Source organism: Gadus morhua, chromosome 2 (assembly GCF_902167405.1).
Source record: "Gadus morhua chromosome 2, gadMor3.0, whole genome shotgun sequence".
Taxonomy (NCBI): domain Eukaryota; kingdom Metazoa; phylum Chordata; class Actinopteri; order Gadiformes; family Gadidae; genus Gadus; species Gadus morhua.
In genome coordinates, this window is record NC_044049.1 from 12,278,605 (window position 1) to 12,295,250 (window position 16,646).

General features: G+C 41.5%; 1 protein-coding gene and 2 long non-coding RNA genes across 3 annotated transcripts in view; all 3 read left to right on the forward strand.

Moving 5' to 3' along the window:
- LOC115537865 (immunoglobulin epsilon heavy chain) overlaps positions 1-16,646 on the forward strand; it is a gene marked incomplete in the record, with an annotated part of 122,602 nt that overhangs the window by 23,608 nt on the left and 82,348 nt on the right.
- On the forward strand, positions 1,243-2,283 carry LOC115538078 (uncharacterized). Its single transcript, XR_003975048.1, has 2 exons — positions 1,243-1,641; positions 2,120-2,283. It is a non-coding gene; the product is annotated as an uncharacterized LOC115538078 (long non-coding RNA).
- Positions 9,731-13,051, forward strand: LOC115538016 (uncharacterized). The gene is made up of 2 exons (XR_003974996.1): positions 9,731-9,779; positions 12,757-13,051. It is a non-coding gene; the product is annotated as an uncharacterized LOC115538016 (long non-coding RNA).

A 16,646-nucleotide genomic window follows, 5' to 3' on the forward strand; every position in this document is an offset into this window, starting at 1 on the left:
TCATCATGGCTCGAAAGAAGTTTAGGCCCTGCCCCTCCTGCCAAGAACCTAACCAGGCGAGGGAAAAGTGGAATAGATCATTGGACCTATGTCCAATGTTCTAATATGTGGTTTAATGTTATACATTTCTCATTAGTAGGTCACGTGGACACTAAAGTATGCTGCTACTAAATGACTTTGTATGATATCTGTATTGTGTTCCAAAATAGGGATAATGTAAGGTGACACCACCTTCTACAGGCCACAGCAAACACACATCACACCACGATCCGTTTAGAGGCATAGAAAGAAAATCAAAAAATACAGAGAAACATGAGAAAGGAATTCAGAAATGTTTTTCTGTTTTCAATTGTCCGATCAATAAAGCCGCAATAGATGAGTTACATAATTTAATCTCCCCCATTTAAATCTGTAACCTAAAGATAACTATTTAGCAAGTGTTCCATATTCTTGAATTCATGCTAGTTGGCGTATTTTAGGTGGAAGAGGAGGAGGAGCGCTGTTTGAACACGTTAGCGGAGGACAGGGCTGAGCAGGCAGGACCATAAAGCATCACCACAGGCCTAAAAAAGCCTCTTGGAAAGCAGAAGTGAAACTTGGTCGCTTCAGTGGTGCAGTAAAGACACCAGGTGCGAGACTAAATATGGCAGCAAGGGAAATATGCTTCACATTTTAATATCAAGAATGATTTACATTACTGTCCTTTTGTCGGTTTTGGAATTTTCTGGACCGTTGCCCACAAACGTATTTAAACTTGTACACACTGGTTAATTTCCCCCCCAAAAAAGTTTTGACTAAAACTATTGTTGATACTCAAAGATTTCCTCATTTTACAAAAATAACAAATAAGTTATTTTTGACTGTTTCTGCAAGCTGTAATAATGCCTCCCCTTCTTTTCCCGATCCGACTCCTCCTGCCACACAGCCATGAGGTTCTTTTTGATGATTGACCTACACTCAGTTAACCCCAGCCTCACTTTTACGTCCACCTCTTCCGTTCCTGAAGCCCTTTTCGCTGCCCCATCAGCTAGCTCCCCTCTATCCCCACATGAGCTGGGACCCATATGAACCCCACTGACTCCCGCCTGCTCAATACTGTAAGTCAGGGTAAGATCTCCACCATGAGGTCTGACCTGGCTCCAAGCCCTCCATCCCTCAATGTCCTCCTCCGCAGACCCGGCGCCAAGGGCGGGCCAGACCGGGCCGGGCCCGCCCATTTGGTGTCTTTGCCCCCCCCCCGCCCATTTGATGTCTTAATAAAAATAATTAAAAATAAAATGTATTTTACTTTATTTTATTTTTTAAGCTAAGATATATATGATGTCAGATACTATTTCAAATCTCAAAAAATAATTGTTAAACTAAATAAAAAATGTGTAGAAAATAGAGACTGTGATTGACATGTGTGTAAACCTATCACTATTCAGAATGCGTCACACGGAACGACAGCGTTAAGCGGCAAATTCAAATCAGTAGCTTTTGAAAATGGATATCAGACGCTGGTTAAAAACTAATGGAATTTATCCGGAAAAAAAACCTGCAGTTACAGTTAGTAAGCCTAAAGTTAGCTTAAACCCTGACCGGGCTGAGCCTCTTGCTGGAGCTGGATTTTCCCGTCTCCAGCTTTACTAGCATCAATCGGTGAGTTAACTATTTTCATTATGATTACATGTCACGCTGTTCAATCAGTGTTGCAGAGAATGGGGTTGTTGCAGGAGGAGAGCCCTATTGTGGGAGCAGATAAGGCAAACACTGTTGATTCGCTTTATTTTTTATCTCATTTCATGCGCATCAGCCTGCTAGGCCTACTTGCTCCGTGTGTGTTTGCAGGAGCCGCGATAACTCCTCATCCAAACAGAGGATGGTGGAAAGTACCGGTATTCTCCGTTTCATAAGACTACTCATATTAAATTGTAACGATTTTAAAAAGAGAACAGTTAGTCTAAAACAGTTAACCAGTGTTTAGGCAGTGGACAAGATGACGATCAGCGTTTTTTTCTCCCCTGCTCACAGCGTTCTCTCTCAAAATAAAATCTAATAAAATCAAAAAAAATCTCCCAGCTCATAAAAAATAATTTTTGCCTCGTCAACTTATTTTTTTTATTTGTTTCCTTTAAAGGACCACTTTCAGAACTGAACAGGGTTTCCCGTGCATCCTTTTTCCTCTCCACACAAAGTTCAACGTTCTCTCTCCCATTGCACACACGCATGCCCCGGCCGCTCCCGAGAGCACAGAGAGTGAACCGATAAAAAAATAAAAATAAACACAACTTGTTATGGTAATTGTTTTGGTTTTTGTCGCTCATTTCCTACAAATTCTGGTGAAAAGAGACGAAGTCTGTTCACATGCGACAATGTTTTTGCCGAGCACATGATTCAATGTTGCGAATGTTTTGTATGTTTGTTTATTTGCGCACACAATGCAAATGTGATTTATATTTGGCTGTTTGTGTGTGTTAATGTGTATTATTTGCCAGCGGCGTGCGTTAATGCTGTTGGCCATGCATGCTGCTGTGGACTGTCGCAATTGAGTTTTTTGTAGGCTACACCTGTCTGTCATAATATTGATGCGGGCCCTCCCACAAAATCGACGTGCCCCCTGTATAGATTTGCTCTGGCGCCGGGTCTGCTCCTCCGTCAACATGGGGTCCATTTTCACTGCTACGCTGACGACACACAGGTCTACATCTCCACTAAACCCTCATCACGTGCCTGGAAGACATCCGGAGCTGGTTTAGCAGGAACTTCCTGAAACTCAATGGAAACAAGACCGAGGCCCTGCTCATCGGATCCAAATCCAATCCTCACTAAATCACAGCACACCCCAGCTCCACTCATAATCATCGATGGATTCCCAGTACCCTTCTCCTCCAAAGTCAAGAGCCTCGGCGTCATCCTGGACAACACCCTCTCATTCGCACCCCATATTCACAACATCACCCGGACTGCATTCTTCCACCTCCGCAACATCGCCAGACTCCGCCCATCACTGACCCAATCCAGCACTGAAATCCTAGTTCACTCATTTGTCACATCACGCATAAACTACTGCAACGCCGTCCTCACCGGACTCCCCACCAAACTCATCAACAGACTGCAGATCATTCAGAACTCAGCCGCCCCGAACATGACCCGCACCAACTCATCTGACCACATCACCCCTTTCCTCATCCAACTTCACTGGCTCCCAGTACACTACCGCATCCAATACAAAACCCTACTCCTCACCTACAAAGCTCTCCACAACCTAGCCCCCAGTTACCTCTGCGACCTCCTCCAAGAATACACTCCCTCCCGCTCCCTCCGCTAAACCTCTGCTGGACTACTATGTATCCCCACATCACGATTCACTACAATGGGTGCCCGGTCATTCAGCTGTTCAGCACCCAGGCTCTGGAACTCCCTCCCCCCACACATAAAACAGTCAGACACCATTACAACCTTCAAGTCACAACTCAAAACTCACCTGTTCAAACTCGCACACAACGCCTAACTGATCACTGTTTTGATTGTTTTTTTTTTTTGTTTTGTCTTGTTTTTGTTTTATTTTTTTATTTATTCAAACCATTTCTTTATACAATGTCTTATTTTTTAAATGATTTATGATGACTAATGTTGTAGCATTAATAATAACTTATCTAGTTCACTTCAACTAGCTAAAAAGCAAGAGGAATCGGGGAGTCCAGGTCAAGTATAGATGGAGAGTTTATTGCCACCCGCAAACGAGAGACAACAAAGCTGAATGGTATTCGCGAATACACACTACTGAATGAATCCCAGACAGCTCCTTATATCCCCGAATTTTACACAATACAAAGTTGGACTTTCATCAAATATAGAATTTCTCATCAGTGTCATACTGTGTGGATGTCAGCATACTCCTATGTCTTCTGAGTTCCAATGTGACCTTAGAACATATATTATCCTTATACAAACAGAGATGATGCACATGTGTGAATGTAAGCATTGTCTTCAGAGAGTACATCAATATGGGAGTAGACTGGACTCTCTGACTGATGTATCACATGGCCCATCAGGTGAGAATATCCTGGACCCACTCACTGGTGTCACACGGCACACAACATCTAGGTTAGAGGTGATCAGCTCTTCTCCACCATTAAAGTATATATATGATATGTAGGCCTAATAATAATCATAGTTTAACATAGAATGTAAGGTTAATTTCTACCACACTATATGCTCTGTAAGGTGACCTTGGCTGTCTTGAAAGGCGCCTCTAAATTAAATGTATTATTATTATTATTAATGTCATCAGCACTGATGCAGAGTCAGAGCATATCACAACTGGCCCTGGCCTGACCTCCTACGCCCACTGCATAGCCCAGATTATTGCAAGCAGCTCTGTGGTATAAACTGAAACCGCCGCAGCCAGTCGCTTATACTTGATAACATCCAAATCTGGGATGCAAAAAGCAAACCCAGACTTCCCAGTTCTTGGGTCTTGAGCCCCATCAGTGTAAATTTGTATGTACTTTCCCCAAGTGTTATTTATCCTTTCCTTTAAGATGCCCGCAAATGTTGCAGTTCTCTCATAAACTAACACACTTAGATCTATCTCTGGCACTGGTAGAACTGGGTGGTGGCTGTCAGGAGATTGCTGGTTAAACCTGTGCACACTGATTACTCAATGTGCAACTGGTGTGCAGCCTCACCCAGCCCCAGACCTGGGCCCCGTTTCCCGAAAGCGTCGTTAGCCTAAGTGGATCGTGAAGTGCGTCGAAAGGGCATCGTAGAGTTTTCACTGCGTTTCCCGAAAGCATCGTCGGCAACGAACGTCGTGAAAACGCTCGGAACTAACGAGTACTCCAGGGGTACTCGTAGGTACTCGTAGGACGCTAAGAGCATCGTTAGCTATAGCCTCAGTGGCGTCACCATCGGACATTCCGTGTATTGGATATGTTTTATTAAAACGCATTGCGCCTTTATGTTCTTAGTTTGGTGATTAATAAAGATTATTAATTTATTTATTAATAAAGATGTTAAAATGGCCAAAATAAAACGGGAAAGTCCAGAAATCTTTTGCGCAGTCAGGGCACTCAAAATGTGTGAGAGAAAGTGGGGGTATTTGTGCAAACTGTGAGGCTACTCATAAAACATAGCCTAAAACAACCCAAAAAAATTAAAATTAAACAAAATAATGAATGAAAGAAATGAAAAAAAAATTAAAGGCAAAAGGAGCAGGCAAAAGGCTGGGATATGGTGGGGATTGGTCACGTTGACGGGGATGTTTAGTGACATGGGGGGGGGGGGGGGGGGGGGTTAAAAAAAAAGCCACGATCACTCTTCGGCGTGATTCCAAACCAAATTCGGATCTTCCTAGTCCTCGTCTCGTCCTCGTCCGGTTCACCCAACGCCACCCCAGCCTTGGCTGCAATGTTGTGCAACATTGCTGTCACGCAGATCACAGCGCACGACTTGGCTGGCGCAAACTGGAGCCCTCCGCCGGACTTGTGGAGGCATCGGAAGCGCAACTTCCGATCGTCGATCGTGCGCTCGACAATGCACTGGGCCAGACGATGGGCTTCGTTGTACTGTTCCTCGTGGACGTCTCCCGCGTTAGCCACTGGGGTGAACAGGTAAGGCCTAAGTGGATAGCCACTGTCTCCGAGGAGCCGCCACTCTCCCCTGGAGGCTGCAGCTAGCCGTCCGATGGAGGACTCGCGGAACACGAAGGAGTCGTGAGTGCTTGCAGGCCATCTCGCTACGACATCCAGGATGATGCCCCGATGGTCGCACACCACCTTGCAGTTGACAGCGGCATATCCCTTCCGACAGATGTAGACGTGGCCATCAACGTGGGGCGTGAGAATTGGAATCAAAGTTCCATCCACGACTCCCGCCACTTGTGGGATGCGGAACGACCGAAAAAAGTTCTCTTGGGTCGCACCCATCTCGTCTCTGCTGTGGAAACGGACGTGTCGCGGTACGAGACGAAGGAGGCTGTATGTCACTGCCTGGAACGATCTGCACACTGACGCCTTGCACAGGCCCTGGCCATCTCCTACCACCTGCAGGAAGCTCCCTGTGGCGTAGAATCGGAGGGCGGCCAAGAGCTGCACTTGCGGTGTGAGCGCAAAGCTCCTCCTTGTAGCACGTCTGAGGTCTTGCCTGATCGCCCCAAGCAGCTATCTGATGGCCTCCCTGGGCAGCCTGCAGCGCTGTATGACTGCCGCGTCAGTGTAGACCTCGAGGGGGTCAAAGTTGTCCCGGATTCGGCCATTGATCGCAACAAGGCGACTCCGGGGACGCCTCTCTCTCTCTCTCTCTCTCTCTCTCTCTCTTGCGCACGGAACGCTAGCACACGCTGTCTCCCAGCCATTATTTGTACTGACGTACTGCATTGTCCCTTGCATTATATAGGCCTATGTTCAGAGACTAATTAATCAAACCTGTCAACGATTGTTAATTTGATGCGTCATGCCTACAACACTACACTATCAACACATGATTAACAATCAATCAGACACTCGGTAATGTTAAACAGCTAATTTGTTAAGGGTAGGCCTATATCAAACATCATTGCCGATTTTAAATTTTTTGTCATAGGGAATTATTTCAGGGGGGAAAATGCCATGAAACGCACGGCATTTTCGACATATATCAGTCATTAGGACTGATATATGTCGGCTTAAGCCTAATAAATTGTGTTTTAATGTCTTTAGCATTCATATAATTGCAGTCTATTTTTTTCGTAGGCTACTCTGCTGTTGTCCTTGATGGGCAGATATTTTAACCCTTTTTAACACAATTTTCCTGCAACATTCCTGCGTCTCCCCCTCCTACGGAGCCCATTTCAGCACCGTGTCTGTAGACAGTTACAATCCTACGATGTCGTGAGTGCAGCGAATGCGCGTTCACGTTAAGAGGAGTTTCGGGAAACGCGACAAAGAAATAATCGATGGTTCGAAAGATCCATCGGGAGAATGATCTTATGAGTGAAGATCCATCGTTATCGGGAAACGGGGCCCTGGCCAGGTGAGGCTGCTTAAACCAGCCATCAACCACACACACAACCACACACAAACAGTGGCATTTAACTTTCTTTCGCTCCGTATGTGTGAGACCAATCATGTTGCTGGGAGCGTATATCTTTAAGTTCCTAATTGTTGAACACACTCTTAAAAAAATAATGTTTTAAATAAACATTGTACAGACTGTACAATTGTACCGGTATAAAAGTCTCCCTAACAGGTAACAAGCCGAAAAAAACAGTACTATCAATCACATGCTTCTTGTTAAAAGATTTTTTAAACATGTAGGCGTGTATTTAGGGGCAGCTATTGTTATCAAACAGTCAATCAATCAATTAGTTAACGTAAGATAAGATAAAAAACTTTATTAATCCCCCAGGGGAGAAATTTGGTTGTTTAAGCAGCAAGAAGTAAGACAGTCAACACTGAAACTGTAGAGATAGATGCCAAAATAGTGCCATAGTATGTCTGTAAAAAGCAAAAAATATTATTTATTCATATACATTTATTTGGCGACCCAATTAAAATCTCGTGGGTCGCGACCCAGTCTTTGGGAAAACTGCTCTATGCAGTCTATATATAATACAGTGGCTGCTGGGGTACGGTAGAATAAAATTCTAAGGAAAAAGGCTTCAATGCTACCTTTCTTTTCGAGTGTATCGAGTATAGGGTACACTGGACCATCCTTTAGGAAAAGAAAGGAGCTAATGCTGTCCCACAATTCCTTGCGGCAGGAACATTTTAAGAAATTCATCAATCGCCGGTTCAATCAACATGACCGACAGTTATGTCATACAATCATATGTATGTCATAACTGGGATTCATGTCGATAAAAATGAATGGACAGGAGGTTCAACTTGAGAAACCATTTCACGATGTGACAATCATTTCAGTTCACCTTTGTGCCTATACTTTTATTTCAGATCCTTGGTAATGAAGTTCTATTTTTTTCTCTGGGTTATATAGCCTGCATGAAGCAACACAAAGTATGCAAAGTATCTTAACATGTGCGCTTTGGAGACCATCTTCGGAAAGTTGTAGGTTCAACAGGACAGATCAACGTCAAAATAGGTACATCTTATGTACTTTCCTCCGTTCGCAGTCCAAGCACCTATGCAGTCTCCTTCACAGTCTCCTTCACATCTTTCCTTGACCTCATGGCGTTTTCCATCAAGGTCAAAAAAAGTCGGAATGAAAAAGGAAATAGAATGTAATTCCATTCGACCGTAGGCTAAAATAATCCGACAGCACTTACACTAGGCTGCCGTGGTGTAACCACAATGTTCAAAGATGGACTGCTCAAACGCATCTTAGAAACTTCGCCCCATGTGTTCTTACTGTGTTGTTGCATGCAGGCTGTATGACAATCCATTGAAAAATATATAACTTCATTACCAAGGCTGGAATTCAAATAGAAAAATTGAATAAAGCTTCCCAGTCACAAAAGCTAAACAAATTGGTTGATAATATTTAAAGATGGCAAATATACAATTGGAAAAAATAGTGGTTTAGTGGTTTGCCATCATACTAATAATGATTAATGAGTGATTACTGTATGATATGATTTTTTGCTTCACTTTAAACAGTGTCTGTAAAGAGCCTCCGAGTAGGAACAGGGAAAAGATAGCAGCAGTCAGACTGTTAGATTTTATAACAAGGCATATAAACAAAAAAATATTTACTTTTACTTTCTTTGAATAACATGATACATGATACATACACACGAGAACACAGTCAAGATCTTGTCTTTGTCCACGCAGTTCCAATCAGAGGGAGCAGAGCACTGTAAGGCCTTCACTTTCACGGTTAGCGGGTGGCAGGCAGGCAGGTAGGACCCAAACGCAGACAGTTCGTGTAAAAGGATAAATTATTAACTCAAAGAGGCAAGGAACACGGGTTACGCAGGGGACACAGGGGACACAGGGGACACAGGGGACAGAACTCACCACAAACTACAATGATCCGACAAGGAACAAAGGAAATACAAGGGCTTAAATACCAAACACACGCAACGAGCAACAGCTGAGACACATTAGGGAGGGAGCAGTAATCACAGGAGGGAAACCTGACATGGGGAGAAACAAGACCGATGCCAAAGTAAAACAGGTAACACACCAAAACAAGACAAGGAAACAGACAGATCATGACATTCACCCCAGTTCAGTGTGGACCGTAGCACACATCATTCACATATCCCTGTGGCCTTAGACTTTGAAGCAACATAAAGTAATGTGAAAGCACACCATTTAATTGTTTTACCTATATAGTTGCCTTTTAGATTTTCACAGCTGGACAAGGAAACATAGCAGCAGCCATACATATATAATTGTATCATGAGACAGAATACATAAAACATGATATTTTTGGAAAACTACATGCATTACAACATTCCAAATGTAGACCTGCATATACAATTTAATGAAAAGATGGAAAACAGCATTTAGATGAAAAATTTAGAAGGTAAGCCGACAGAAGTTTAGATCTTCAAACAGCCTTATAATAATATTATTAATAATGATTAAATTAATAGTGTGTAAGTTAACATACACATTATAAGAAAATGCAAAAATGTGTAAAGGATCTGTGATTCCTTTGTCCAATGTCACGTAGCATCTCAACCAACATCTGACACCGTATTGAATTATGCAAAAGGACTGTGGGGTTTCTCCTCTTGCTCACCCTTATAAGTTCTGAAGTGTAAAACACGACATCTTCCTCCAGTTCAGCTTCAACACAGACCATGTTCTCTGTAGCTGTACTGCTGCTGCTCCTGGCTGCTGGCTCTGGTGAGGCGTCATGAGAAAATATCCAATCAATAAGAATACATATTGATTCATAGTTGAAGTAGCTCATTTATGACCAAACGCTTAAATTCTCAACAGGTGTAAACTGTGAACAGCTTAATCAGCCCGAGTCTCTGACTATCCGACCTGGCCAACCTCTGATCATCCGCTGTCAGGTCTCTTATTCTGTTACTAGCTACGACACACATTTGATCAGACAACCTGATGGAAAAGGATTGGAATGGATTGGGGGAATTAATACTGGTTGGAAAGGAGTGAAAGACTCCCTAAGTAGTCAATTCAGTCTTGCCGTTGACGGCTCCAGTAACACAGTAACTTTGCAAGGGCAGAACATGCAGCCTGGAGACTCAGCTGTGTATTACTGTGCCAGAGAGACACAGCATTACAAACTGTTGTAAATGATGAACAAAAACCCTTCACCCGTGAGGTGTTATTACTTGAATCTTCCACAGGGGGAGCTCTAAACCAAACACATCATTCAAAATAGATTATTTAACTCATGAACATCAACTGAGAAATAGAGGGGGAGATAAATACCAAGCCCTCTGGAACATTTTGTTTACTTTATTATTCATTGATCATTTAGGCCTACTGATTAACTTACCGACCAACTTGTTTGAAATAGAAAACAGGGATATATTTTGTTAATAACTCATGCAGCTATTTCTTGTGAAGATGTTCACCTAATTCATTATTCTAATTTGTGTTAAATGACTTTCATCAAACTTGCGTTATTTCTATTTTCAATTGTAGTTTTAATTAACATACTTAATCCTCACAGCTGGACCTGGAAGCAAAGCATCAGCCAGACATATATCATTTAATTAAATACAGAACATATAGAACACCTGATTATTAGACAGATAACATTCATTACAACACTCCAAATTTAGAACTGAAATTAAAATGGTATAAAAGGACAAAAAAACTCACGTTTTGAAAAAAAAAAATTAGGCTAAAAATATCATGATCAAGACTTACAGCGTACGCACAATAACACAATGTTTAGATCCTAAAACAGCCTTCATTCTCACATGACATTTTAAATTATATTGAAGTGATTTTTAAATGCAAGCAATTATTAATAATGACATGTATGATTATAAATCTTAATAACCCTTTAAAATAAGAAAATATAAATAATATAAAGAATTATAATAGTAATATGGTTTAAGTAAAACCCTATCCAATTATGCAAAAACTTGTAAATGATCTATGATTCCTGTCCCCCGAGTCGTGCAGCACCTCAGCCACTCTGTGGCGCCTCATTGGGTTATTCAAAAAGGACTGTGGGTCTTTCTCCTCTCGCTCTTCCTTATAAGTTGTAAAGCGTAGAACAGGACATCTTCCTCCAGTTCAGCTTCAACACAAACCATGTTCTCTGTAGCTGTACTGCTGCTGCTCCTGGCTGCTGGCTCTGGTGAGGCTTTATGAGAAAATATACAACCCATGAGAAAACATAATGATTAATAGTTGAAGTAGCTCATTCATGACCAAAAGCTTATATTCTCTACAGGTGTGAAATGTGAACAGCTTACTCAGCCAGAGTCTCTGACTATCCGACCTGGTCAACCTCTGACTATCCGCTGTCAGGTCTCTTATTCTGTTAGTAGCTACTACACATATTGGATAAGACAACCTGAAGGACACGCACTGGAATGGATTGGTTGGATTCGTACCGATGACAAAAGAGTGAAAGACTCCCTTAGTAGTAAATTCAGTCTTGCAGTTGACGAGGCCAGTAAAACAGTAACTTTGCAAGGCCAAAACATGCAGCCTGGAGACTCAGCTGTGTATTACTGTGCCAGATAGACACAGCATTACAAACTGTTGTGAAGGATGAACAAAAACCCTTCACCGTGAGGTGTTATTACTTGAATCCTCCAGAGGGGGAGCTCTCAACAAAAAACATCATTCAAAATAGATTATTTAACTTGTGAAAATCTCCTGAGAAATTCAGGGGCAGATGAATGCCAAGCTCTCTGGAACATTTTATTTGCTTTGTTATTCATAGATCAGTGAAGCCTACTGACAATCTTTCCGACAAACTTGTTTGAAATATACAAACAGGGATATATTTTGTTAACAACTCATTCAGCTATTTATTTTGAAGACGTTTATCTGGTTCGTTATCCTAATTTGTGTCAATGACTATTATGAAACATACTTTATTTTTGTTTTCTGTAGTTTTAATTAACAGAGTTGGCATATTAATCTTCACAGCTGGACCTGGAAACAAAGCATCAGCCAGACATATGTAATTTTAATTCAAGACAGAACATATATAACACCTTATTATTAGACAGATAACATGCATTACAAGAATGAAAATTTAGACCTGAAAATAAAATGGTGTAAATAGACAGAAAACCTCACGTTATTGAAAACCAAAAAGTTAGCCTTACATATATCATGATCCATACAAGACTTACAGCCTACACACTATAACACAAAGCTTACATCTTAAAACGGTCTTTATTCTACCATGACATTATAAATGATATACATTTTATTTATTTAATACAAATAAATATAAACAATGATATGGATGTTTATAAATCTTAATAACACTTAAAATATACATAAATATAAAAAATCTATGATATTAATCTGGTTTAAATAACACACTATCAAATAATGCAAAAACGTATAAATGATCTGTGATTCTGCCCCCCGATCATGTAGCATCTCAATCAACATTTGACGCCTCTTTGAATTATGCAAAATGGACTGTGGGTCCTTCTTCTCTCGCTCTGCCTTATAAGTTGTCAAGTGTAGAATAGGACATCTTCCTCCAGTTCAGCTTCAATACAAACCATGTTCTCTGTAGCTGTACTGCTGCTGCTCCTGGCTGCTGGCTCTGGTGAGTTTTCATGAGAAAACATCCAACCAATAACAAAAAATATTGATACATAGTTGAAGTAGCTCATTCATGACCATTAGCTTATATTCTCTACAGGTGTGAACAGTGAACAGCTTACTCAGCCAGAGTCTCTGACTGTCCGACCTGGTCAATCTCTGACTATCCGCTGTCAGGTCTCTTATTCTGTTAGTAGCCGCTACATAGCTTGGATCAGACAACCTGAAGGACATGGACTGGAATGGATTGGACAGATCTATACTGGGGCAAAATACCAGAAAGACTCCCTAAGTAGTAAATTCAGTCTTTCCCTTGACGAGGCCAGTAAAACAGGGACATTGCTGGGACAAAACATGCAGCCTGGAGACTCAGCTGTGTATTACTGTGCCAGAGAGCCACAGTGTTACAAACTGTTGTGAAGGATGAACAAAAACCCTTCACCCAAGAGGTGTTACATCAGAAACCCTCCAAAGAGGGTGCTCTAAACCAAACTCATAATTTAAAATAGATTGTTTTAATCAACATCAGCTGATAAATATACTATAGTGATAGCTGAATGCCGACGTACTTCAAATCACTATTAAATAATTAACGTTAATCGATCAATTGGTCAGAAACTAATGGATGACCAACTTACAGACTGTTATATATAAACAGGAAAAGGAGGAAATAGCATTAGCCAGACATTAACATGTTTAAATGTAATAGTAAACATGTTAATGTAATGTAATGTAATAGTTTCCCCATATAGTTGCCTTAGATTTTCACGGCTGGACCTGGAAACATTGCAGCAGCCAGATATATATAAGTGTATTACAAGACAGAATACATATAACATGATATTCTTTGAGAAATTACATGCTTTACAACATTCCATATGTAGACTTGCATATACAATTTCATCAAAATCGAAAACAACATTTTATTAAAAAACTAAAAAGGTAGGCCGACATTTCTTAGCCTTATTCTCAAGTAAAATTGTATATGATACTAATGTTACTTATAAATAAAAGCAAATATTAATAATGATATTCAAAGGCCCACTATGCAGTATCGGCCATTTCTGTGTTCTCGGTTTGCGCTCGCACTTTTCCCTACACAGCTCCCCATACAGCTTCGTAAATATTTTACAACACTGTCGTAACAACTCGTTGATGACCCTTTCCCATCCACTTCTACGCTAGGCATGTGCATTTGTTTTCAAAGAAGCCGGTGAATGCGTGAAGCCTTGTCCGAGGTAGGCGTTCATAAAGAGTAGACAAGGTTATACATTTTGAAATGATGTATTTGTGTTACAATAAACCTGTCCTTTCTTATAGTTGACGGGGTTAGTGTTAGTTAGTTAGTTAGTCAGTGATATAGCTTATGGGTCAGCTTAGCTCAGGAGGTAGAGCAGTTGTTGTAAGTTGATGTGTCCCTGAGCACATCACTTAACCCTCCTGACGAGCTGGCTGTCGCCTTGCATGGTTGACTCTTATTAACCAATATAAGTCGCTTTGGATAAAAGCGTCTGCTAAATGACCAAATTGTAATCTTAGATTAGACAATTTTTCAAATTCATCATGTTGGTTTTTTGCCTTATGGCTATTGTGTAGCATCTTCTTGAGGGTTCTCTGGATTTCCTCGTGACACTTTTCCTGGTGGGATTATTTGTTTATCAACACGGCGGATGCGCACGCAGAATGATGGCAAAAAAAGCATTTGTTTGACCGGTTGCCATGGTTATCTCTGTGTGGTTAATATGCAGTTGCGGTGGTAATTAGCGATTTTGTCAGCTTACTGTTACATTAAACTGTAATAACGCGGTTATATGCTATAGACCCTAGAGCAGGCGCGTCGTTGGACCTGGGCATTCAAGGCTATAGCCCCGGATCTTTTGGGATCTGCCCCAGATCTCTGGGCCGTAATTTATATATTAGTGCTGTCAGTTAAACGCGTTATTAACGGCGTTAACGCAAACCAATTTTAACAGCATTATTATTTTTTTATCGCGCTTTAAGCCCCGGCAGTATTTTGTTTTTTTTCGCCTATACACATACCCAAATGGAAAAGCTTATAACACAGTAACCCTAAGTCCTAGATGGATGTATGATACTTCATTTGAAAGCTGACAAGCTCTAGTTTCTGTAGATATGTATTTGGCATGTATCATACACACAACCTAAATGACATCAGTTCAGACATGGCTCTAAAGCAATTTTTTTTGTCTTCGAAAATAATAGGTCATAATTGAACTACAATAACTAGGATGTGCTTTATATGTAAGGCATATGGCAATATGCCAAATACCTTCTACATCATGCCAACTACACCTGGAAGAAATTTTGGAGTTCTAGGCCTAAACCTTGGGGAGTTAATGGAGTTTTTATGGTGTGTTGTCACTGGCGGCACAAACCTCTCCAAAATGTCTCCAAATGGCCAAATTGTGCCAAATGCATTTGCTCTACTTCTGTGACACTGGAAACATTACTGTAGCATTTTGGTGACTATAAAACCTTTCTCCATGATTCAAAACATAATTTTTTCACACATTCATATTGAGATATTGGCCATATCATGAAAATATGACAAGAACTAAATATGAACAATATATGCGCAAAATATGCGCAAAGTGAGTTGTCTGCCGTGTTGACGCAGCTTTATATCTCGGCTCATACGTATCACAGCTGGACACGCCTAGCAGCGTTGGAAAGGTAAACTCATTGGCTAGAAGCCCAAGTGATTGACATATCAATAGCCAATACGCTGTCCCTATACTAAAGCCGCGAAACAAAGTAAACAAAGCCCATTGGCCCTTCGAACTGGGAGCGCTCCATCTACTTCACGGGCTGTACCGGAGTGAAAACTGCTGCGGAGTGTACACGCACACACACACACACACACAAACCCCCACACACAGCCCACCACAGCCAGCCAGCCAGCTCTGGGGAGCTGGGGTAACTATTGTGTCCCTTTTTTTATTTTTTATTTCTCTGTCTTTATTTTGTAACTGAACATTTTGAAAAAGCGTTTCCATTCTTTAACTTTTTTCATAAATGAGGGTTTATAGTTAGTAAAAGAGGACTATTTTGTATAATGTTTTTGGGTTAAGGGTTGTCCAAAAAATGTGCCGCTCACACTAATATTTTAGAGTCTCACTCCAGCCAAAGTCCCAAAGTTGGCAACCCTGCCTTAGGGCACGCAATCTTGAGCATCTTTAACATGAACTAATGCCTGTATGTGAAGTGTGTGTGTATGTGATTGAAGAGACTTGTATGGATTTGTAAGCAGCTTAATGTAGTGGGTAAAGAGCCCCATTTATTAGGGAACCAATTTGGGGCAATCCGAGGTCCCTTTGCCTTTGTTTGGTGTGATGCTGTGGCGATCTGAAGCCCGCTTTCCACTGTGCAACTAGAGCACAGAGCCGACAGTATTGCGCACTGCGTGGCAACTGAAGCGGCAGCAGCCTATAGTTCCACTGAAAGCAAGGCTTGCCTCGGGAAGAAGTGCACGACAACAACCTGATTTTAATTAGTCATCCTCATATCTGTATCATGCTACTCATGCCCAGTGCACAATACTGTCGGCTCTAGTCGCTCATTGCACTCTCATTGTACCACCACAGAGGCTATCAAACGTTTTGCTTCAGCCACTCAACGTGCTATTGCACGCTGTCACAAAACAAATGCACCCATTCCGAGTGATCGATGACGAAACAAATGCTACGTTTTAGGCCTTTGTACGCTTCAAACTAGTGCATGTGGCAGCAAATGGAACATCGGTATTCGCTGTAACAGTCGTTGCCGTTGGACATGGATAAAACCTGCTTTGCACATGCCTTCCTTTATCAGAGTCGGACGGGTATCCAACAAGTGACGCTCTTATTCCCTATCGTTCTCTTTGCTTGTCTGCGATCTAGCATCTAGGATTCATTACTCTTACTTGGGTCCTCGGATGTTAACACTGAATCTCATACATTTCATTTTGCAGCTGAAATTGGCATGTTGGAT